Here is a 26,379-nt window from a genome sequence, read left to right on the forward strand (position 1 = left end):
AGAATTCTTAGAAGAATTTTCTGATTTCCTTTCCACTTTAACCACCAAAACTGAAAAAATACTTATATTGGCGGCCATATAGGTTTAGTCAGATTTTTTTTTTTCCCGCATGGCCAAATTTCCGTCAAGGATTCCCGGGACACTGAAAGACCGGGGTGCACGAAACTTGGTGGGCATGTAGCCCCACGAGGATAGCATGGAACCAGTGCTCGAATTACGTGGGAGCCAGAGGGAGCCGAGCTCCCTTAGAGTGAGGACTGGCTCCCATGAAAACAACAAAGTCAACAATCTGAGGGGGTCTCTTATATGTGAAGGTGTCTGGCATTGTGTAATTTAATCTTAGACCCTGTCAGTCTGCACATGAATCTATACATACAATTTCTTAAAACAGAGTTAAACGTGGGCACATTGTTAGACACAAACATTTCACTGGCACTACTCCACTTTTTAAGCACAATTCTTAGTGCATCATTATAAGCCACTTGAAGTTTTTTCATTTTCGACTCACTAAAATTACACCACAGGTGGGCAGTATACAGTGGAGTGCAATAGGTTTTGAAGAGTGAGATTTTAACATCAGGGGTGCACATGTGGAGTTTGCGTGCCAGCATGTTTTCCTGGCCATACAGTTTTCCACACTGACGCTGCACATCATCATCATCACAGAGGTCATCTCTTATCACATGTCCCAGATATTTAACTTTCTTTATTATACGGCTCTTCACAATGCAAGTAGAACGCTCCATTGACTTGAATGGGGTTTCCGAAAGTTCTAGCGGTCATCATTTCTTGGGAAAGGACCTCTGAAAACAAGAATGACCTCTGTCAATGGCAACGGGTTTTGTGCTTCTGATACGTCTTTCATATCACTACGCAAGGACTGGAACTTCATTCAAACGTGAAAGCAGATGGTTGATCAGCTGTGTTCTAAAGAATGTTTGATTCAAGTTCAGCAGCGTGTGTTGTTGCGAACTATTTGTTTCTCAGCAAATGCCACGATGAACGGTAACAAATAGGCTAGGTTATGTAGGCTAAAGTGATATCGTGGGGAGTTTATTATTTCGTTTTGGCAAGTAGCCGTATAATAAGCGGGATAATGTATAGAACGCCGGTCATTACTGTGAAAATAAGTCCCTTCAGGGCGGAACAAGACGGTCCGGTTCGCCCTGTCGGGACTTATTTTCACAGTAATGACCGGCGTTCTATACATTATCCCTTACTTACAACCTCTAGTGGTTCACCTGCCAACGAGAAAGAAGGATAGACACACTTCATATCCTCCTTGGTTCTGCCGATTAGTATCACACTCTTCATTGAGTTAAATTTTATATCAAACATAACTCCATATTGAGAGCATATTCTAAGAAGATGCTGCAGGCCAGCACTGGAAGGAGACAGTACCACCAAATCATCAGCATAAAGCATATGATTAATGAGACTATCTCCCACCAAGCAGCCAGTTCTACATCCCCCAGAATTCCACCCTGCCGCACTCCATTGGAGACATGGAAGGACATTGACCAACTCCTCCCCCACCTGACTTGCATAGTTTGGTGAGAGTACCAGAACTACAGTATCCTGATTGGGTAAGAGGGGACACCACGCTCATGCAGTTTACCAAACAGTTTCCCATGATTTATACGATCAAAAGCCTTTGACGCATCCAGGAAGCACATGAAGACTGTACTATTGCATGATCTGTACTTACAGTATGGACAATTTCTTTAATTGCATAAACACACAGATCAGTTCCATGCTTGTTCTTAAAGCCAAACTGATTATCTGTTGACTCTATGTATTCTGCAAGCCTATCCATAAGGATCCCCTCTAATACCTTGCAAGTGCAATAGGTCTATAGTTTTCTATACTAGTTAAAGTGCCCAAAGTGCTAAATACCGGAATTTTCCTTTAAACCTAGTTGTTCTCCAATTTATGTGACGGTTTTCCTTTGGGGAACCGTAACACCTACCCTACTATGGATCTCTTAGATTTCACTAAATGAGTGTTGTAGGAGATATTGATGGCACAATAACTTTTACAAAAGACCAGAAAACAGTGTTAAGGCATCTCACAGTAAGCTATTTTGTTGTTCTGATTGGTTAGGTCTATCCAATTGAGTGCAGAGGCATTCCCCCCCTGTATTGGTTGAAACACGCCCCATAATTACATCCCAATGGAGCAGTATCAGACTCATATTCTGACTAGAATTTGAGTATGACAACGTCAGGCTACAGTATATCAGCAAAACCTCACTAATCCACTAGTTCACGTTACGATGCTGCACTCTAGTGGCGGATTTGAAACAATGAAAACTGTATGGTACATAATTGCAGTTTTTATTGTTCCATGAGTGTAGTTACTTTTGTAAGGGCCTGTTTAGCCTATAGCCTATACCAGTGTTTTTCAACCACTGTGCCGGGGCACACTAGTGTGCCGTGAGAGATCATCAGGTGTGCCGCAGAAAATTACCCAAATGTCACTCACTGGTCCAGACAAGCAACTGTTGCATCAAGGAATTTATAACCACATGCTCTCATTGATTGTATGATTGCACTATTTGTGGTGTGCAGGCATTGTACAATGGGGGCCCCATATCCAGTATTCCCAGAATTATCACATATCCAGTTCATAACAACAATTAAATTAGATATAGCCTAGTCACCTACAAATGAAACAGAAGGCGCTTGTTTTATTGAGCAGGTCTTGCATAGAAGCCATAATAAGGCCATATCTGTGTATTATTTGACATTTTAGGCTATGGTATGTTTATTTTTTCTTCACACAGGATGTTAGTGTGTCGTGGGACATTTTAAGTGTCAAAAGTGTGCCGTGGCACAAAAAAGGTTGAAAAACACTGGCCTATACTCTATATTAGTTGATAACAAGTCTGTATAGGTATATGGATCCCAGATCTTCCACCTGCACGCCTCCATAATTTGAACTGCTGTGCTCTAGTCGGCTCCTGACATACTGCTCTCCCATTTGGCTATTGGGATGACCACAGCATGCTTCCATACTGCTCTCCCATTTGGCTATTGGGATGACCACAGCATGCTCCCATACTGCTCTCCCATTTGGCTATTGGGATGACCACAGCATGCTCCCATACTGCTCTCCCATTTGGCTATTGGGATGACCACAGCATGCTCCCATACTGCTGGTACCTTCCCCCCTGTCCATACCTTATTAAAAACATCCAACACTTTTCAAATTCTGATGTATAGGCAGCATAAATAAAAATAGGCTACATTTATTTTTTAAGACTTTCATTTTCTCCATTCTGGCTGACTGTCTGGCAAATGTTACGTAGCATATGCTTGTTTTTGCTTGTAGCCATTTCCTTCCACAACCCACAATCAGATGAACCTATTTACATTGGTTGCTTGACAGATGCCACATAGGCGTACGTGCATTATTCTCAGAAACTATTCACGTGTGGCTTTGTCATCTCTCATCCACCACGAGTGCCTACAGTCACAGGCAAAAGTGGTCTAACTGAAAGGGCGTATCTAAGGAAATAGCTGTCAACAGATACATTTGAACAAAGCATGGCTGCCACCAAGAAGAACACAGTCTTAGAAAAGAGTGTGAAAGGAAGTGTGTGTGTGTGCAACAGCACTCATACACCGTACTGTGGGACGTGGAACATGTCAGCTAGATAGCCAAGCCCAGTGCATGCAGTGATTTAAAAACAACAGCAATAGGCTACTTTAAAATCAATTCTGTAACTTACAGGTCGCCAGAGAAGGGATTTAAGTATTGGGGTGATGCGCAAGGCACTCACCCCAAAGAGTGTGACCATGCAATTAATTGATCTGTAATGCTTCAGATCAAAGCTTCCGCGAAATAAATAAAGATAATTGTAGCTGCCTAATCATCTTTTTGGGGAAGCCTGTAAAACATTGTTTAATGTGTGTGTGTGTGTGTGTATGTGTAGCGTTTCTTGCAGTAATAATGAACCTAATAATGCACTTCACAGATAAAGTAATGCAAGATTGGTACCCACCCCACGTTCAATGTGGGAATAATGAATTACCATACCGGATACGTAATCATCCCACCTCTTGTAACTTTCAGCTCAAGTGCTTTTAACACCATGTCTTATTCTCTACACCCGACTATCATATGCATTTGTCATGTATACAGACCTTACTGTCATGTACTGACCCTACACTCAAAAAAATGAAATCTCACTATTGTTCATCCTAATAAATCCTCTTTCGTTGGATTTACAGAACAAAATTAGGTTTCTAAGGTGAAATTGAGTTAGTTGTGTTATTTCAAATCAATAATGCGTTTTTGCTGATTAACTTAAAGGGGTGGTTCAGGATTTTGGACATAAGACCTCATTTGCAAGTAAGCAAGTGTGATATTTATCAGTGGAGACCGTTTTCAACACGTTTCATCCAGTCCTTCTAATTGCAGAGTTCGCAGGTGCTAGGCTAGCGCTAGTCAACGGTATGTGCTAGCCTGCCACTAAAAACAGTCTTACCCACTCCACAGTACACCCGAGGCAAATAAATTATAACGCCAGACTATCGATGTAAATGTCTGTATTGATACTGTTATTTCTAACGTTATTCTATCTTTGCAATTCAACGATAGCATTACATTTTGAGTGACTAGTTTCTTACCACGACGGAATTATACTTGCTCCGGTTAGTAGTACTGCGCTGAAAAGTAAACAGTAAAGCGCACTCCAATCGGGATACTTAGTAGTAGCCTTGGTAATATCAGTCCGCTGCTGAGATGCAAAATGACTGCTACCAACTTCAGGGACCAAAGTATAACTATTGCAACGCGATGCGAGGGTAGTTGTATTTCTTACACTATTCTATCAACACAGACATTTACATCGATTGTCTGGAATTTGCCTCGGGTGTACTTTGGAGTGGGTAAGACTGTCTTTAGTGGCAGGCTAGCACATACCGTTGACTTGCGCTAGCCTAGCACCTGCGAACTCGGCAATTACAAGGACTGGATGAAACGTGTTGAAAACGGTCTCCACTGATGAATATCACACTTGCTTACTTGGAAATGAGGTCTTATGTCCAAAATCCTGAACCACCCCTTTAACATGTTTGCATTGGATCTACACAACTTTCTTGAACAAAACGCATTAGATTAGGAAATTTGTCCCTCTATGGTTGCCGTAGCATTATTTCACAATTTATGAGGACCATGGTGAGGACTCCGCCAGAGACCGTTGAGAAAGTGAAGGTCCGCCATTTTTTCCTCGCTTGCTCACGGAACATTTTTGGATCCTGTAATTGCAAGGTATGTATTTGTTGCTGTTCATAGTGTTTTTGTTTTGAGTTTAGCGAGTTTGTCGTAACAACAACTTGAATAATCATTTTAGTAGATATTATGTGTAAGTGTAAATGTGTTACTAAACTCGAGCAGCTAATGTTAGCTACTAGCTGCTAAATCTGTCATGGTGGCTGGTGAGCTAAGTCATCTCAGGCTAGAATTCTATCATGTTTCCCAGGTTAGTTTAGCTTCCTACTGATAATAGACAGGGGTGGTGCCTTGATGGGGTTATTTCATATAAATCACAATTGAATGTTCATACAAGTGCCAAGGTCAGGACGACTTCATGTATTTAACTACTAAGATAAAATAGCAGCTAACGTTAGCCCCATACAAACCCTGCCTGGGTTTATGTGAATACTAATAGTTGGATCAGTATCTGAAAAGTTTAATGTTTAAACGTAGGTGCACCCCACTCTGACCAAATTATCTTTCTGTGTCATGAACAATTAGCTAGCATTGATGCAGACTCTAAAGTCCGTCAAGAAACATTTTAATCATTTTAACGTTCGTGTAGCAAACTCTGCCATCTTGCCTAGTCTCTCTGTAACATTAGCCACGTGTAGCTGCAATCTTTGAAGGACAGCAGTTGCAGGAACATCAGACTTGTCATTAATTTTGTATTGCTATCATAGGCTACTTGGCTCTCATCCGGCTTATATAAAAGAGCAAAGCAAATGGCAGTTTCTTGCATGGAAACTTGTCCATTTTAAGCACACACATTTGTTGTCAACCCCTATATTCGGGAGGTAAATAATTTTACATTTTTCATGCTAGAGGCTGCCTACTCTTCAATGTTTGAATGATTTGTTAATCACAAACAAGTAATTAATTAAATCACAAACAAGCCAATCTAATTAAAGGTTTTCTTCCTAGTTCAATTCTATTAAATTTCTCAATTGATTCTGTGATCTAATATTATTATTGTAACGTTTGTCGCCGGGAGTAACGACTTCAGTTAATAAATGTTTCATGAACAAAGTATGTGTCTTTATTAAATACGTGCAGGAGCAACTCACACACAACTGACAGGCTCACCTGAACTAACGTCTACCTCACACATGCGCAGTAGCACTTTTTGGTCAACATAAACATTTCACTTCACGTGACATCTCCCCCCCTTTTTAAAAGTATGGGTATACACAACATTAACCCCTGTTTGTTTCACTTTTACTTTAGTTATTACTTCCAAACAAAATCTGTTACAAATAACACAAACACTTCTTTTCCAGTGTTTTTTTTTTTCATACATACATTCTTTTTTTTTTTTTTTTAATGAACAACAGTAACTAACTAAGGGTGTGGGTAGACTACCACGATCCCTTGAGACTGGACAGGGGGTTATTCTGCCCTTAAAGTCCATCATCTCAGCTAACTAGCATACCTGGGGTTTGGTTTAACAGTCCTCCCAAACCTGGTGGTGATCTGACTCGAGGGTTGAGGGGAACCAGGGGTGTCAGCAGCATTTCTAGTGGTGCTAAAGTCCTGCTCTGCTGGCCCACCCGGTTGATCCTTCGGTTCAGAAGCGTCCATCTTTGAGGGTGAGGACAGCTCCTGGTTCATCAGTTGGATGTGGCGCCGATTCCTGCGGGGCGTGTCACCTCGCTCAGTCTCAAGCGTGAAGGAGCGCGGCGCAGCCTCCTGGTGTTGCACAGTTGCGGTGGTTGTCCAAGCCTTTTCTCCATCAACTTTCAGTCTAACTTTGTCACCAATGGCTAGTGATGGGAGAGGTTTGGTAGAGTACCTGCGATTGTAGTACTTTTCATAGCACTGCTTTGCTTTTGCATCGTTTGTTTTAACCGTTTTCAGATTAGGCCACATTGGCCTCAGGCTCTCTTTCAGCACTGGGAGAGTAGTGCGGATTTCCCTACCCATCAACAATCTGGCAGGGCTTTCCTTTGTCGGCTCCGTTGGGGTTGAGCGGTAACTCAGGAGAGCTAGGTGGGGGTCACCCTGCTTCAAGATCCACTTTGCAGTCTTCACAGCTCGTTCGGCCATGCCGTTGGATTGCGGAAAATGGGGACTTGAAGTGACGTGCTGGAAATCATACTCAGCTGCGAAGCACTTGAACTGTTCAGCCGTGAACTGAGGGCCATTATCAGTCATAAGCTCCTCAGGAGTTCCAAAACGTGTGAAGATGCTTTTCAGCTTTTGTATGACTGTCTCTGAGTTTGTCTTTGGCAGATCTAGGATCTCGAGTCACCTGGAGAAATAGTCGGTCACGATCAAGAAGTGACGACCTCTGTACTCGCACAAGTCAGCGGCAAGCTTTTGCCACGGCAGATCTGGCAATGGTGTAGTAATCAATGGTTCTCTGTTCTGGCTCGGTCTGTGAGTATTACAATGTTTACATGCCATCACAAGCTTCTTCACATCACTGGCGATACCAGGCCACCACACAGCACCTCTATATCGCTCTCGGCACTTAGTGAGGCCTTGGTGGCCCTCGTGTACCCTGTGCAGCATGTTTTCTCTCATACTTCCCGGGATCACAATCTGTTTGCCACGTCGTAGCACTCCATTGGCCTCACTGAGTGAGCCACGTTCTTTGAAGTATGCGTTCGCTTTCACCGCGATGCTCTTCAAGTGTTCCGGCCAACCATTGTGAACATACTTGAGGACACACTGGAGTTCGTCGTCTGTTCCTTTCTTTTCTTTTATCTGTTCAATGATCGGCTTCCTCACTCGCAGGTCGTCCTCAACTGAGTCCACGTATGCTTTCACCTCTGCTTCTAGGTCACCTGGTGAAGTGTCCGCCATAGGTTGCCTAGACAGGACGTCCGCAACGACTAGGAGTTTTCCCGGAACATATTCTGCGACTGGATTAAACTTCATCAACCTAATGAGCAGGCGCTGGCAACGTATAGGTGTGGTGTCAAGGTCTTTTGAGTTGATAAGAGTTACCAGTGGCTTGTGGTCTGTAAGCAACTTATATCTCTCTAAACCGCAAAGGTACTGGTAGAAACGCTCAGAGGCCCACACTCCAGCGAGACACTCTTTTTCAATCTGAGCGTATCTCTTTTCAGCATCAGTGAGTGTACGCGAGCAATTCAATCTGAGCGTATCTCTTTTCAGCATCAGTGAGTGTACGCGAGCAAAATGCAACGGGCTTCAGTGTTCCATTATGGTCCTGCATAAGGACTCCTCCTCCGAGCCCATAACCGCTAGCATCTGCACTGACGACAGTTGGCTTTGTAGGATCAAAGAACACTAGGACGGGTGCTGAAGAAATGAGCTGTTTTACGTTGGTGAACGCTTGCTTTTGCAGTGGTCCCCAACACCAGTCACGCCCAGACTTGAGCAGCTCATTGAGCGGTTGCAACACGGTGGAGAGGTTTGGTAGATAACGCCCAATGTAGTTCACCATTCCAAGCAGCCGTCTCAACTCGCTCACATTTTGGGGTGGTTCCATAGTTGTTACAGCTTTAACCCTCTCAGGGCTAGGGGCTATGCCGTCTTTGGTCACTACCTGTCCCAGAAAGTTCAGTTCTGGCTGGCTAAGCCGACATTTGTCCTCGTTAAGCCTCAATCCTGCAGCCTTTAATGTCTCCATTACCTGCTCAAGTCTCTGGTCATGAATAGCATGTGTTTCTCCCGCTATCAAAATATCGTCCATGTACACGACTGTCCCCTTGTGCCCATGCAGCAGCTCTGACATCTTACGTTGAAAAATTTCAGGCGCTGATGTGATTCCAAAAGGTAGTCTTTTGAAACAGTATCTACCTAGCGGCGTGATAAAGGTGGTCAGAAGTGCACTATTTTCTTCTAGAGGGATTTGCCAAAATCCACTCTCAGCATCTAAACTGGAGAACACTGTACTTCTGGCTAACTTGGGAAGTATATCGTCCAGAGTAGGTAAGATGAACTTCTCTCTCTTAACGTTTTCGTTGAGTCTTTTCAAGTCCACACAGATCCTTATTTTTCCATTCTTTTTAATTACTGGAACCATGGGAGCCCACCATTCAGTTGGATCAGTTACCTTTTCTATTATGCCCATTGACTCCATTCTTTTAAGTTCCGCTTCTACTTTAGGGAGCAGGGGGATGGGAACCCTTCGTGGTGTGGCAACGCTGTACGGCTGAGCGCCATCTCTCAAGGTGATTTTCACTGGTTCTCCTTTTAGTGTGCCTAGGCCACTAACTGTACTGATCTCATCGATGCGCCTTATTAAGCCCAGTTTAGTTGCCACTGTTCGGCTAAGGAGATTTTCTCCATTGGTCTTGACTACTACTATACGAAAGCAGCAGTTTCGTAGCTGGCCATTAACATGGGCTTTAATTTTAGCTAAAAACTGCCCCCTTGTGGCCACTACACCACCTGGACTTTGTAAAGTGTTTTTCACTGCACTGAGTTTTGGCTTGACCTGTAGTTTTTCAAAGGTAGTGTCAGTCATAACTGAAGTATCTGCACCGGAATCAATTTTGAATGAAACTGGCGTATGTGCTACTGTTAAAGTGGTGCGCCATGGTGGCTCGTCCTCTGCTAGCATTGCATTTTTGCTTTGGTTCAGCTCAACAGAGCCTAGGAAAATGCAGTCATCCTCATCAGCTTCAGTTATCCTGCACAGCTGTTTTTGAGAAACAAGCTGTAGCAAAGTGTCCAACTTTGTGACAATTCATGCATTTTTTTCCTTTAGCAGGACATTGCTCACTATTATCATGATTTCGCCCACACCTTGTGCATGCTCCTTTTCTCGTCTGTTTGTTCGTTTTTGCTAAGTGGCCAGTTCCTCTTTTATCTTTCTTTCTGAATGATTTTACGTTATCCACATGCTCTGTGCCTTTTCCTCCCTCGTTTTGAGATTTGATTAACTCACAAGGCCTGGCCATTTCGACGGCAGTCCGTAGTGTTAGATCACTTTTCATTTGCAGTTTTTGTGACACTTGCTTATCGCGAATCCCAATCACTAAACGGTCGCGCATCTGCTCGTCTTTTTGAGCCCCAAAATCGCAGTTCTCTGCTAGCTCATAGAGCTGCCTGACGAAAGTTTCCACATTCTCCCCGGGAAGCTGAACTCTGGAGTGAAACTTGGCGCGTTCATAAATGACGTTGCGTTTCGGGATAAAATGTTCCTCGAATTTGGCCATTACTATGGTATATTTATCGGCATCATCGACATTCGCGAACACAAATGACCTGAATATGTGCTCGGCCTCCGATCCCATTGAGTAAATCAGGGCATTTACCTGCACTTTTTCATCATCCTCCGTTAGCAATGAAGCGACTCGATACCTAGCAAACCGCTGCTTCCAGTCAGGCCATGCTTCAGGCTTGGAAAAGTCGAACTGCTCCGGGGGGGTGAACTTTGCCATGTCGATGCACACTTCGGTCCTCTCTAGCTCACTTTCGTGCCGTAACCAGCTCAATGTTTGCTTCTGACACCATGTAACGTTTGTCGCCGGGAGTAACGACTTCAGTTAATAAATGTTTCATGAACAAAGTATGTGTGTTTATTAAATACGTGCAGGAGCAACTCACACACAACTGACAGGCTCACCTGAACTAACGTCTACCTCACACATGCGCAGTAGCACTTTTTGGTCAACATAAACATTTCACTTCACGTGACAATTATAGTTTTACACAAATTTGTTGAGTTTGATATACTTTCTCTTTCTCCCCACAGGCCTTTACGTGGCAGTGCAAAGCACATGGTTACTTTGGTCACAGACACCCATACCATATGCTAATTGTATTTCTTTCTGTATTTCCAAATGCTGGGTTGTATTGTTAGTTGTTCTTTCTATCTCCTCTCCCCTCATAACGTTGTCAGAATGTCAGAACTCGACATCATCTGCTCCAGGCTGTCTGCTGTGTGTGCGTAGGAAGGGAGGAGATCATGGCTGCCATTGACCAGGTTAGTGAGTTGTTACCAAGTTGTTTTGTGCCTCCCACTTTGAAAACCTGTGATCCTATATTAGGCCATTAGCTACCGGACCTTGCCATGCACCTGCTAACTTTTTTTGAAAGGTCTTACCTTGCTGACATGACATGAATTTGAAAGTTAACATTGACATATTTGGGGTGCACTGCCTGTTTCAACCCCATGAATAGATTTACATTGAAGATCAGTGCATTCCAAAAATCTCTTTTAACATTTCATATTTTAACATTTAATAAAGGGGGTTGCATGGTAAGGCATGGTAAACATTAAGATGCTTAATTTGTAAATGTAAGTAAAGTAGTGTTCATTTCTCTATTTTGCAGAATTATACCATTGGCTTGTTGAGAGCTTGCAACCTGAAAGCACTTGTGTACTTAAATGAAGGCTCTGAGAAACTCAAAGGAATACCTGGTAAGTGTAAATGAATATAAAAAAAACAGTAAAGCATTACAGCAGTGAGAGTAGCAGTGGTACGTCTAGTGGGAAGATGGGTATGAATGAATATGGCTTCTTATATTATTTTAGTACCCATGGACATTTCCATGTTTCGGTGCTTGTAATGTTTTGTTAAGGCTGTCTATATGCATGTTAAAGCAGAATGCATGTTACAGCAGAACAAGTCACCATTGGTCTGTTTGACCACGCATAAACCCTTTACAGACAAAGCTTCCTAGTCTGTGTTGGTAAAATGTCACCCAAAGTTTAATCTTTGGTTAACTAGCTTTTGAGTTAAAAGAAATCATAGACGTTAGAGGGATTTTGGAGAGCAGAGAGTCTAAAGCAATGGTTCGGAGTGAATTTCACCAGAAGTGTAATGTCCGGAATATTACCAAACTTCTACAGTAGTACAAAAAGGGTCTGTACTCATAAACAACACCTACTGCAACGCTACGTCGACGTCACTTCGTGATTTGGTAAAAGCCTGTAAAAGTCCTGGCAGAAAGCGATGCATACGTTTTATAAATGCTTGTATTTTCAGGTCAACACTTATTGACCTGAAAATACAATTTAAAATATCATCCAGTTATCAATATATGACTATGGAGTGTTTAATTCACTAGCTTTTCTCTTACACTTGTGAGTTTTGCAAAGGACTTTTACGGGCTTTTCACAAATCACGGAAGTGATGTAGACGTAGCGGTAGCAGCAGAGAGTAGAAGCTATCAGGCAAGTGTTATTTAAATAAGCTCCTGGTGTAGGCTACTTACAAACTTTCCAATGCCTCGTTTAATGAGTACAGACCCTTTTTTGTACTACTGTAGAAGTTTAGTGATATTCCGGACATTATTATGGGGTAATTTACGAGATACACTTTTGGTTTTGGCAAGCCATTGGGCTGATACATAGACTGACAGCGCAAACTCGACCAATGTCTTGGGGCGGGGGGTTTGGCACTCGCGATGATCATGCAAATGACCCAAGGGTGAAATTCACTCTGAACCATTGCTTTAATTTAAAGGAGATGGGAGATGCGAGGTTAATCCACTGAATTCAAACATATCTAAAAACATATACTTTTGTTTGAAAAGTCATCAATTAAATGTATTTTTTTTTTGTCTGTGGTAAAGGACGCGGACTGATGCCCAGAGCCAGATGGAGAAAACCACCATCGGGATCTTTGCAATCAAACATGAGGGTGCCAATGCCTCCACTTGAAGATGTACATTATAGTTGAATCACTAACAATGTAACAAAACTACACATGCCGTGTTTAGCAGAGATATTTTTCTGTTCATTGCATTTCTATTTTACTAAAAAATGTCCCTGATGGATTGATGAGAATGGAGACAAAGGTTGCTGCTAAATAAATGCAGATTTGTTTTGAAGACCGTGTGTCTGTTTGCTATTTCAACACATTTGTTCAATTTTAGACATTTTATTTTATTTAGAAATGTTATGTAGAACAAATTCAACTTGTTTACTTTGGATTTACTTAAGAACTTTATGTTTAGCATGAGTTTACTTAAGAAAGTTTTGTCAAGTGTGGTTCCACGTAACTGTATCACTTAAACATAACTTAATGTGGATGTGTGCTAGATATCTTTTTAGGTTAAATTAATTGAACATAACAATGTGACTTTGATTGAACAGAACAGTATTAAGTTGAGTCAATGTAAGAATGCTGAATTAATTGAACATAACAGCATTAAGTTGGTTGAACACAGCCATATTAAGTTGAGTCAATGTAAGAATGCTGAATTAATTGAACATAACAGCATTAAGTTGGTTGAACACAGCCATATTAAGTTGGTTCAATGTAAGAATACTACATAAAAATAAAGGAATTCAATTACTTACCATCTACTTTATTCACTCTTGTTCAGTTAATGTTATTTATTTGGGTCAATCGTAAAGAATATAGTATCTTTAGAGTTATTTAATACAGTTTCGTGGAACCACTTGACAAAACATTTTTAATTAAATCCAACAAGATATTTTTTTGAGTGTAGGCAGATGGGTCAGGCCCTTGAGTCGTGGATCTGCTCGAGGTTTCTTCCTATATATATCTCCAATTCTAGGGAGTTTGTCCTCGCCCCTGTTACCCATGGGCCTCTCTCTTGCTTTTCTTCCTTTCTTTCCTTTTTTCTCTGATTGCCTACATTCTGTAAAGCGCCATGATACATGTGTTATGTTTTGGCGCTCTATAAGCACAATAAATTAAATTAAATATGCCAACCCAACTCTACCATATTACACCATGTTAAAGTAGGTAACATACAGTAACACTGAAGTGATTTAACTACGTCTGCCTATAGGTGAGTGTATAGGCCTAGTTGTAAACATGCGCTCTTATCAATCCCAGATCACCAACCTGCATGGCGCCTCTGTAATATGAACTGATGTGCCGAAGATGCTATGAAGAAGGAAGTGGGCTTTAAGGACACAACAACTCCTACCTTAAACTGAATTATAGCCTGCAGACAGAGGAACAAATCAAACTAAAAGTTATTTTTCATTCATTCAAGTTGTTTATTCAGGAAAGGTTGACTCTTTGTTAAGCAACTAGATACAGCAATGCACTGCATTCACATTAATTGTTATAGCCATTTCGTACTTTTCCTTGAAAGAATTATTATTATTTTTTTTTTTTGTAACATGGAATAGTTTTTAAACTACATATCCCTGCTTGATGTTATGGCCTGCCATCTTTGATGTGACACGTGGGGGCAAAGGGTATATGACGTCGGGCACAGGTATTAGTTGGAGGCCGACGGATAATGGGAGTGGGGTGAATCACACTGTTTTTAACACTCTCTAGTTTACTAACACTTAAGAAACAGTTTTTCGTTAAGATCATATATATGGACTCATTTACAACGACATTTGCATTCAGGATTATGTTTTGTACACGGACAATAAATCATTCTTGCAACGTAAACAAAGAGGTGCGTTAATCCAACCTGGCTCTACATTGTTCGCGGCCCATGGAACTTGGACATAAAAATGGACACTACAAAGTAAAAACAGTTAAGGATTAATGGATTTCGTTATCTGGATTCTGTGAAGGATACACCTGAAGTTTTGGAAGCTCGAATGAAAGAAAAACCGTGAGTAATACGGAGTTTGAGTAACTTCGGGCCGCCGCGTCCGACAAAGTTTGGCCTGTCATCTGCTGCGAGCAAGCAGGAAACAAAAGAAAACGTTTAAATGAAGTTTTAAGTCTTTCGGAATCTTGATTGCACTGTGAACTAAAAGAATAAAGTGTAAAGATGTCCGAACAAGACGTGGTTGATGAGGAGACAACGATAGAGAAAGAAAGGCAATTGATTAAATTAATAGGCACCCGTAGAGGAAAGCTGGGTGTTCTGACGCGAAAACGCAATGAAATAAACGCTCTTATTGAAGCGGGTGATACAAAAGATGAAGTTGAACAACAAATTGGGGATTTTATTCGTTATCTACAGGAGTTTGAGAAATTACAAGAAAGTGTCCAATCTTTATTGTCGGACGATGAGCGAGAACATGATCAAAATGACTGGTACAAGCCGAAAATGTCGCAGTTTAAGGAGTTTCTGACTGGTGTTGAGTTTTTTCTGAAAGCCGAAGAAGTAGAAGCAGACGAAATTGAGGAAGAAACTGATGTGGTACAGGGTGCTTGTGTTGATTCCGTGTCTCCACACGACAGCATTTCGCAGGCCTCAGCAAAGCTTCCTAGTAAAGTCTCCAGTCGGAGCAGCAAAGCCTCTGATGCGCTCTCAGAAGCGCGAGTCCAACGTGCCGTGTTAGTTGCGCGATCTCAGTCTGTGGATAAGCAGTTTGAGCTTGAGATGGAAGAGCTGCAAATAAAGTCGAAAAAAGAAAAACTTCAACTTCAAACTAGAATAGCTGAAGCAGAAGCGAGAATTAAAGCGCTTTCTGAATGCGACATTTTGCTCACAACTCCGTCTGGAACGTCAACTGAATATGTCATCCCAACGACAACACGAAAGCGTCAAACAAAGTAAAGAATATTTCCAGACCAAGGTAGCTCAAATGAACCCAAACATACCCAAACTGAGGTCAAACCAGAACTGCAAAGCTCGTTCTCTATTCAATCAAAAATGCCTATCCGAAGCGTAATGAAAGAACCGCTCAAAGAAATCCCCCGCTCAAAAAATGACGATTCTCTTGTTGCTGTTATGAAAAAACAAAATGAAATCACGGAACTGCTTTTAAAACAACAAGCGCTGTCCCAGCTTCCACAGAGACAACTTTCTGTTTTTCATGGAGATCCTCTTCAATTCAAATCATTCATCAAATCCTTCGAACAAATGATTGAAACTAAAACTGAAAACATGCAGCAAAGGCTTTACTATCTGGAGCAATACACATATGGAGAAGCAAGGAATCTTGTGCGCAGCTGTTTTCATTTGCCACCAGAAGAGGGGTTCAATGAAGCCAAGTCTCAACTCGAGTGGCATTTTGGAAATGAAATCAAAATAACATCTGCATTTCTGGACAAAGCACTTAAATGGCCTGCCATCAAGGCAGAAGATGCATCTGGTCTAAGGTCATATGTCATATTCCTGAAAAGTTGTCACAATACAATGCAAGAGATGGATTATGTATCAGATCTTGAAACACCAAACAACTTAAAGATCCTTGTGTCAAAATTGCCATTCAAGCTTCGTGACAGATGGAGAGCTGTTGCTTGTAACATCTATGACAAACACAAACAAAGACCAACTTTCAAGGATGTAATTGGCTTTATTGATAAACAGTCCAGAGCAATGTTGGATCCAATCTTTGGAGAAGTTCAGAGTCCACTGAGCAAAACCACAGAATCAAGGCAGACCAAAACTTTCTTAAAATCTAATAAAGGAAGTAATTTTGCTACAGCTGTTTTACCAATGTTAACACCTGGACAGACAAAAGTGCACTTGCAAATGAACAAACAACCTACAAATAAAAGCGATTCAAATGTGAACACAAAGACCTGCATGTTCTGCAGTAAAAATCATTTTATGGATGTTTGTGAGACGTTTCAAGCCAAACCAAATAAAGAAAAAGTGGAGTTCTTGAAAGCTAAAGGACTGTGTTTTGGATGCCTGGAAGGAGGGCACATAAGCAAAAATTGTCAAAAACGCATATCTTGCAATGTGTGTAAAAAGAGCCATCCAACTATTCTGCACATACAGTACCAGAGCAATAGGGAGCCTATAAACCCTGATGCGGTTCTCTCTCTAGCAACTGGTAGTGATACTGGGGCCGGCAAGAGAGAGTGTGCTCTATCAATTGTGCCTGTCAAGGTAAAACTGGAAAAAGGAACGAAGTGCATTAACACCTATGCCTTCTTAGATTCAGGAAGCTCGGCAACCTTTTGTACAGAAGAGTTGGCCAAACAGCTTCACGCCCCTGGAAAGAAAACGATGGTCTTGTTAAAAACAATGGGCCAAGAAAAACCTGTAACCAGCAATCAAATATCTGGCTTGGAAGTAGCTGCTTTAGACAGTAACACATTTCTCAAACTGCCTGATGTCTTTACACAGGAATCCATTCCTGTGACACACAATAACATTCCTAAACTTGCAGATATAAGAAAATGGTCGTACCTCAAGGAGGTTGACATCACCCCTATCGATGCTGGCATTGGGCTGCTGATAGGAGTCAATGCTCCAAGAGCTTTAGAACCCTGGAACATGGTCAACAGCATAGGTAGTGGACCTTACGCTGTGAAAACTCTGCTCGGTTGGGTTATCAATGGCCCACTTGGCTCTGATGGAAACACAAATGAAACTTGTGTTCATGTAAACAGAACTTCAATTGCCAACTTGGAAAGCCTGTTGATAAAGCAATATAACCATGACTTCACAGAACAACATTGTGATGAAAAGAATGAATTGTCACAAGAGGATGAGCAGTTTTTGAAAATCATCTCCGATTCTGCCGAACTTAAAGATGGTCAATACCATTTGAAGCTTCCTTTTCGTAATGCCAATGTGAGCATGCCCAACAACAAACAAATAGCCCAACAAAGAGCTCAACATCTATTGAAGAGATTCGAAAAGAATACAGAGTTCTTTACCGAATACAAAGCCTTCATGGATGAAATGATGGCAAAAGGCTATGCTGAAGTCATTCCTCAAAGTGAGCTGCTGTCCGAAACTGGCAAGCAGTGGTACTTGCCACATCACGGTGTCTACCACCCACGCAAAAAGAAATTGCGTGTGGTTTTTGACTGCGCTGCAGTGTTTGGTGGAACCTCTTTGAATAAAGAGCTTCTTCAAGGTCCTGATTTGACCAATACGCTCCTTGGCGTACTACTTCGCTTTCGTCAAGGTCCAACTGCTTTCATTGCTGATGTAGAAGGGATGTTTCACCAGGTTCATGTAGCAAAGGAAGATGTCAACTTCTTGCGCTTTCTCTGGTGGCCTGGCGGGGACATCTCTAAGAATCTGGTTGAGCACAGAATGATTGTGCATATCTTTGGCGCGGTTTCCTCACCTAGCTGTGCAACATTTGCCTTGCTTAAGACAGCAGACGACAACCAGAATCAGTACTCCGAAGAAGTCATAAACACAGTTCGCCACAACTTTTATGTCGACAACTGCCTGAAAGCAGTCAATGGTACAGAGCAGGCTTTGTTACTGCATCAGCAGCTCACTGAGTTGTGTGCAAAGGGGGGCTTCCATTTAAACAAATGGATCAGTAATGACCGCACTGTTCTTTCTGCTATTCCTGAAAAGGATCAAGCAAAGGAAGTAAGAACACTGGACTTGAGCAAAGAACAGCTGCCAATGGAGAGAGCTCTTGGTGCTCAATGGGACGTGGAAAGAGATTGCTTTACATTCAGCATAACCATCAAGCCTCATCAGATCACCAGGAGGGGCATTCTGTCCATTGTCTGTTCCATATACGACCCCCTGGGTTTTCTGGCTCCTATCACCCTTGTGGCGAAGCAGATCGTGCAAAGCTTATGTAAACTGAAGCTGACATGGGATGAGAAAATCCCACATGACATCGCTCACATCTGGAAAACTTGGATCGGCTCGCTTCATCTTCTGGACGGTCTTGGTGTCAACCGAAGCTTCTTTCCATCAGGCTTTGGGCACTTCACATCCGCACAGCTGCACCACTTTTGTGATGCTAGCGAGGTAGGCTATGGCGCCGTTTCCTACCTCCGGCTCACAAACCACAAAGGTGAAGTCTGTGTGTCCTTTGCCTTTGGAAAAGCCAGAGTGGCACCTCTTAAGTGCACCACCATCCCCAGAATGGAGCTTGCTGCGGCTGTTCTGGCTGTGCGTCTGGATCAGATGCTTAGAAGAGAGTTACAGTTTACGCTGGCAGATCCCATCTTCTGGTCAGACAGCATGACTGTTCTGCAATACATTGCAAATAGAAACAGAAGATTTAAGACATATGTCGCAAATCGCATCTCTGTCATTCACTCTCTGTCTAAGGTGGAACAATGGAGGCACATCTGTTCAAAGGAGAACCCGGCTGATGTAGCTTCACGTGGCTTGTCAGCCAAAGCCTTTCTCCAATGTCAAACTTGGTTCAAAGGGCCAGAATTTCTCTCAACTGACATGCAGTGGCCAGGAACAATGGAAAACATGGATGTCATTCCAGAGGATGATCCTGAGATAAAACAGGAAGTTTCCATTCATGCCACTTCTGTTCAGCCCATGAAGGAATCCTGTCCCACCAGCAAGCTGTTGTCTTACTTTTCAAACTGGATAGACCTGAAAAGAGAAATTGCATGAATCTTAAAGGTCAAAGACACACTTAAACAAAGATGTGATGGAAAGACTAAGACAAACATACATGTTGACATACATACCAAAGATAAAAAACCAAAGGATGAAAAGAAAAGGTTGACTTACCTCTCAGTGACAGATCTTGAAAAGGCTGAAAAGGCAATAATCAGTTTTGTACAAAAGCAATACTTTCCTGAGGAAATTTCAAACCTGACTGCGGGAAAACCCATAAAGAAGTCTAGTCATCTATACAAGCTGGATCCTACAATGGTTGATGGTGTCCTAAGAATAGGCGGGCGGCTGAGCAAAGCTGCATTGCCAGAAGAGGCGAAACACCCTGTCATCCTGCCGAAGAGTAGCAACATCTCTGAGCTCATTCTCCACCATGTACATAAGAAGATTGGACATGGTGGGAGAAATCATATCCTCTCTTCTCTTCGCCGACAGTTTTGGATTCCTCATGCCAATGCGCTAGCCAGAAAGATCATTAGGGAATGCATGACCTGCCGCCGCCTTCATCAAAGGCCTGGGGAACAGAAAATGTCCAACCTCCCGCCTGAAAGACTTGCAATGGACCTCCCTCCATTCACTCTGGTCGGAATGGACTACTTTGGACCTATTGAGGTCAAAAAAGGCAGGAATGCTGTTAAAAGGTATGGGGTCATATTCACATGTCTAACATGCCGTGCTGTCCATCTTGAAGTGGCCCATACTCTTGACACAGATTCCTGCATCAATGCGATCAGAAGGTTCATCTGTAGGCGAGGACAAGTCAAAGAAATAAAATCAGATAACGGAACAAATTTCATAAGTGCGAATCGTGAGCTGAAACAAGCACTACAAAACCTGAACCAAAACAAAATCCAGAACACTCTCAGACAGGATGGAATCAAGTGGACTTTTAACCCACCTCATGGAGCCCACCACGGTGGCGTCTGGGAACGTTTGATACAGCAAGTTAAAAGAATTCTTTGTTCAGTCACCAAGCAGCAAATAGTTGATGATGAAGCCCTCAGTACAATATTCTGTGAGGTCGAAGCTGTGCTGAACGACAGACCTATAACGCCATCCAGTGATGATCCGAACGATCTTGAGGCATTAACACCAAACCATCTTTTATTATTAAAGGGCAAGCCCATTCTGCCTCCTGGTCTGTTTGATAAGCAGGAAACTTATGGAAGAAGGCGCTGGAAACAAGTGCAATATATAAGTGACCTATTCTGGAAAAGATGGGCAAAAGAATACCTGCCCCTAATGCAACAGCGCCAAAAGTGGAACAGGCCCCATCGAAGCTTCTCCGTAGGAGACCTAGTCCTTTTAATTGATGAATCAGCCCCTCGAAACTCATGGCCATTAGGGCGCATTATAGACACAGTGGCAGATTCTAAAGGGTTTGTGCGTAGGGTAAGGGTCAAGACACAAACCAATGAATTTGAAAGGCCTATTACCAAGTTATGCCTTCTACTTGAGGCTGAATAAGTTTAAGGAACCCTTAGTTATGCAATTAAATGTAGTTTGCCTTTGATTGATTATTACATATTGAAATGAAATGTTGCTCATTATAACCTACTGTACTTGAATGCAAATAAGTCGGTTATACTGTACAGGGTAATGGGCATGATATAAACAGAATGATGATGATTATGATTTAACCGTTGAAAAGGTTATTCTCAGCTTTTGGATTTTGTGGACCTTATTTTTTTGTGGTCTGAAGAACTTTTTGATTTTTGCTAACTTTTGGACTCACAGTCGTGCGTACACATGCATTCACATACCCACATATATTTGAATGGACTCTTACACACACTCGAAAAAGACTTTGAAACTCTAATATGCCTATGAAATGGACATTCAACATGCAGTCTGAATATGATTATGCACTGTACTAGTTATGTGATGTTTGGATGATTAGGTATGCCTTTCTTGGATTGATTTATGATTTGTTGGATTCTGTAATGGCTATACCTGTATGATCTGTAATTTTGTTTTACAAATTTAGGGGCCAGTATGTTATAGCCATTTCGTACTTTTCCTTGAAAGAATTATTATTATTTTTTTTTTGTAACATGGAATAGTTTTTAAACTACATATCCCTGCTTGATGTTATGGCCTGCCATCTTTGATGTGACACGTGGGGGCAAAGGGTATATGACGTCGGGCACAGGTATTAGTTGGAGGCCGACGGATAATGGGAGTGGGGTGAATCACACTGTTTTTAACACTCTCTAGTTTACTAACACTTAAGAAACAGTTTTTCGTTAAGATCATATATATGGACTCATTTACAACGACATTTGCATTCAGGATTATGTTTTGTACACGGACAATAAATCATTCTTGCAACGTAAACAAAGAGGTGCGTTAATCCAACCTGGCTCTACATTGTTCGCGGCCCATGGAACTTGGACATAAAAATGGACACTACATTAATAAAAACACAAAAATAGCAAACAGCAGTTGATAAAATTATGAAAAGACAGTATAATAGCAATTGTAACACTGTATAGATTCTAAATATTGAACATCGCTAAGGTCAGTTCATTCTAGCTAGACCAATGCATACGGTAAGCAGTTTTGCTGAATGGAAAAATAAAAACAGAGATAGCTGCAACTTAGATTCCAACATCAGTGTGGGGATGTTTTGGATGGAGCAGATTGGTCTCTGCCACCAAGTAAGCTAAAAGGCTCACTGGTGTCCTGCAGAGCAGCAGAGCTCTGTAAGTGCTGATCATTTGATGATGCTGGTAGAGAATCTTCCTGAACAATTTGCCTTCACTTTTTGTTTTTGGATTTGAAAAATGTACACCTTATAGAAGTGATACTCTAGTCTACTCCATGCAAAACCAACCTATTTTTTGAATATGAACAATACCTCATAACTCAGTCAAGCATATGTTTTATCCTCTTTTGCATACTTAAGCACATTCATGAAAATTCAGCTTCAGATTTGCTGTGTCATGCAGATCAAATATGGACAAGAGAGGAGGGAATTAGTGAACAGCTGTGGGATCAAAATGTTAATTTGTGAAAGTAGCCTAACATTTGAAGAAACATAATTAAATAAAAACTCATTAGAATATTTGCAAAACTTGTTTCCATCAACCTTACCTTGGTTATGTTATATTCTACTTTATGCTAATCAAGAGTTACAGTAATTCACTCCCCTATAACAACTTAAATTTGTGTTTTCGCAATGGAATTGTATGTGAATTTCAAGCTTTTTCCACTCAGGATTTCTTATGCTATTGGTCAAAAAGTGCATTAAAAAGTTAAAAGGAAACCTGCTACAAACATTTAGTATCTCTTTTTGGAATGCATGCTACTCTCACACTCTTTCCCATTCATCTTGTGTGCTTCTGTGTAGTCCTTGGTCTTTGTTTTCTGGTTGTAGATTGCATGCACTCCAAGTACAATGCAGAGGAAAACAAGAAGACCCATGCCAATGATCTGTAAGACAAATGAAAAGTATCAGCACAGCAAACATTTATGAGGCTATTCAATATTGTTTTCCCTGAGTGAATAAAATGGGTTAAGAGGCAGACTGGAAAACACACACCCACACACAGAGAGACACTGAAGAACCACAAGTGACACAAAAAGAAAGACAGAACAGAGAGAGAAAGAGAGAGAGAGAGAGAGAGGGCATAGAGACACAAACAACCCCCCCCCCATCCAAGCCGTTAGCAACATCTACTCACCTGAGAATAACTATAGAGCTGTGTTGACCGACGCCTCTGTTCTTCAGTTTCGTTCCTGGGTCTGAATGTGGCGGTGGGGACCAATTGGGGATGTCGTGAATGCCCAGTTAACATTCCATGTTTGTCGGGTATAGTCTTAGATAAAGCCAACCTGTGATATATGTTCTCATGGATATGGCATAAACAGGGCACTGAAACAAAGCACTTCATTAGTATTAAGACCTTAGTTGCAACTGGTTGCTTGCTTATAATCACATTTATCTTGCACTGACCTTACTAACTCCATGTCTCTGATATGGTCATGCTTTTTGGGGCTTCTTAAAACTGTTCACCATTTTACGCAAAAACATGTGATGTACAAGAAAGCAAACTGTGGGTGCCTTGAATCAGCCTTAAAGACAACACAGACAGAATGGAAACTGTTGTTCATCACCTAGCGCACATTGTGGTTTCTGTGATCTACCAAGCACACATTCTCTGGGCCTAGCAATTGACTCTCTTGCACAGTTCAAGCAAGCATTACTAAATAACATGTTTATGAATCGTCACTTTCAATGATCAATAAGCATTTTATTTTCTTCTTCACAACCATTTTTATATACCATGGAAATATCTAGGCAATTTCAGTGCTCATATGCAAAGATCTTTTCATTAGACACTTTGTTAACAAGTCATACCGATCACAGTGCATGCCAGACGTTTGCTTTTGTGGTCAGAGCGTTGTACAAAAGATACTGCAGAGAGGCAGACCCCATGTTATGTTATGGCTTGCTGATTGGCTGAATGTTACATCTGAACACCCAATTAGGTAGAGTATCTTTGTTTAGCCCAATAGAGACACTGGGAAATATGAACATGTATGATTATGTGGTATAAATATGAATGATTCTGAATTGCAGAGATTACAATAGGACAACTAAGATAAATTGAATGCTCTTTTTTTATCATAGTCTAGTATCAGTCAAGGATGAGTTCCCACGAAACCGTGAAAAAAATAACTGAAACATTATTTTCAAAACTGAAAGAGTATTTAGGCAAAGAGCCTGCAGTCGTAAGCTTCATACTAATGGGGCTTGAGAAGCTGCTGGAGTTGGAGTTTCAGTGTCCCTGCAAACCCAATTGGAATGCTCTATTTTCTTCAAGTTTCTTCATTATCCCTCCCATCATGGTCTTCACAATAATGCTGATACTTCGAAGAGACATTTCTGAAAATTGTTTTTACAAGATTTTCTGCAGTTCTATCCCGGGATTCGTGTGGCTGCTGTTACTCTTCTTTGATGGGCGGTACTTTGCATGTGCAAAGATGGACTGGAATGGCACATATGTCGACGGTGATCTTAAGCACAATTGGTGTAACCCCATGAATATCAGTAAAGAAGAAATGCGCTCGGTGGACCTTTATGTTTATTCTCAGGTGAGGACATGTATTACAGGTGGTGGGGTGTTGTGAGGTCTGCGCTATCTGTGCTACTTTTCCAGTTTGTGTGTGTGTGTGTTTCAGTCAGCCTCTTCATGCATTTTCTTCACATGATATTTTATAACGTTTTCTGTGGCCTCATACATCTTCTCCGCTTTGTGTCTTTCAGGGCATAGGCATGGGTTTTCTCATTATCATCTCCGGTGGACTTATAATTTATGCAGTTATAATTTACACACGAGATGGAGCACAGAGCGCACAGGGCATACAGGGCATACAGAGCGCACAGGGGGCACAGGGGACTCACAGGGACTCTGAGGGAGAAGAGGATGTGGCTACTCCGCTAAATGTCTCCAATTTGGAACTTGATACTCGGCCGTAGGTTCCTTTGAACCTTTTTAATGCATATTTTGAGCATTGGAAAACAAAAAATATTAAATATTAAAATTCCGTTGCAAAAACAAAAATTCAATTAGCTAGAGGGCCGTGGATTAACTTGATTTACATGAAGTGGGCTATAATTTGACTGAGATGGATGGAAACATGAATTCGCATGTGTTTAAATTATGTTTCTGTAAACGCTTTTTGTCCTGAGTCCTGTCTTGATTTGAAGAATGTTCATCTTTAATTTGCATGACAGAGCAGATGGAAATGCGCTGTTCATTTTATGAAGTCGAATGATGTTCAATACAATCTAGATTACTGTTATCTCTGTTTTTTTTTTTTTTTTTTTTTTCATGCCGTAAAACTGGCCTAGCATGAACTGACATTTTAGCTATGTTCAAAATTTCAACATTTCAAAGTACAAGCCATTAGACTGTACAACGTTTGCATTTTATCAACAGCTTATTCCTTAATTTTATGAATGTGAACTCGGTGCATTGCTGTAAATGTGCTTAATGTCAATTTACTGTACCCTGAATAAACTTGAATGAAAGAACTGAATGACAAAAATCTATTTGCACGATTTGTTCCTCTGTCTGGCTAATTCATAGCCTGGCGAGCCAGACCCACATTAAAATGTAGGGTCTGGGCACTCACCGTTCGCAGTGCTCAGTCCGAGGGGCGGGATAATCAGTTGTCTTTCAAATTCCCTCTGCACGCAATAGGACGCAATAGGATATTTGTTTTCAAGTAGCAGGGAATTCAAGTCAAACCGTTGCAACTCTGCCATCAATCATTATGTTAAGCCCACCAACCGACTCTATACACGATTTCAATGGCCTGATTAAGTTTCAATTTCTGGAGCTCACAAGCCAACGGAGAGTTGCTAGACTAGCCCTGGCAGCAAATGTAATTGGACCATTGGACCATTAGTTAGAGTTGTTATTGAGTGTTTTTTGTGTGAGCCCCTGCCAGCCTGTAAAAGATCATCAGCACAGCAGTTCAAATTACAAAGGTGCAGATCTATAATCTGGGATTTATACCCAAATAATGCTTTGAATGATTTATTAAATGTAGGCTTGTAGACCAACATACAGGCAGACTTAGTTAAATCACTACAGTATTACTGTAGGTTGTCTACTTTTGTTCATCATTATCTCTAACTTCCAAGTGTGTGACCCACGTAGTGTTGAACCGCACGACTCAGCATGCACTCACCTGGACTCAAACCGCAAGCAGCAGTAGTCAAGAACAACTCTGATCCCCGACGCATGGCATCCAGGCCATCACAGCCTACAAACCTACTAACACCACCCCCGCTACCACCAACGCCTCCTTGCCTGATGAGATGACCCACTTGTATGGCCGCTTTGACAGGCACAACAAGGAGGTGGCCATAAAGGCTGTGGTCTCTGCAGAGCACCAGCCCCTCACACTCTCCCCCACCGATGTGTGTGCGGCACTGAGCAGGACCAATGCACATAGGGCTGCTGGTCCTGATGACATCCC

The 26,379-nt window shown here is 41.6% G+C and overlaps 1 long non-coding RNA gene across 1 annotated transcript; it reads left to right on the top strand.

Moving 5' to 3' along the window:
- The first annotated feature begins 5,078 nt into the window (after window positions 1-5,078).
- On the top strand, window positions 5,079-11,593 carry LOC143132177 (uncharacterized). Its single transcript, XR_012988251.1, has 3 exons — window positions 5,079-5,277; window positions 11,084-11,167; window positions 11,518-11,593. It is a non-coding gene; the product is annotated as an uncharacterized LOC143132177 (long non-coding RNA).
- Window positions 11,594-26,379: the final 14,786 nt, after the last annotated feature.

This window comes from Alosa pseudoharengus, unplaced genomic scaffold (genome assembly GCF_046254945.1).
Source record: "Alosa pseudoharengus isolate Yale_2024_CS ecotype anadromous, Long Island Sound unplaced genomic scaffold, YU_APseudo_1.1 YU_APseudo_1.1_scf_19, whole genome shotgun sequence".
In the NCBI taxonomy this organism is placed as follows: Eukaryota; Metazoa; Chordata; class Actinopteri; order Clupeiformes; family Clupeidae; genus Alosa; species Alosa pseudoharengus.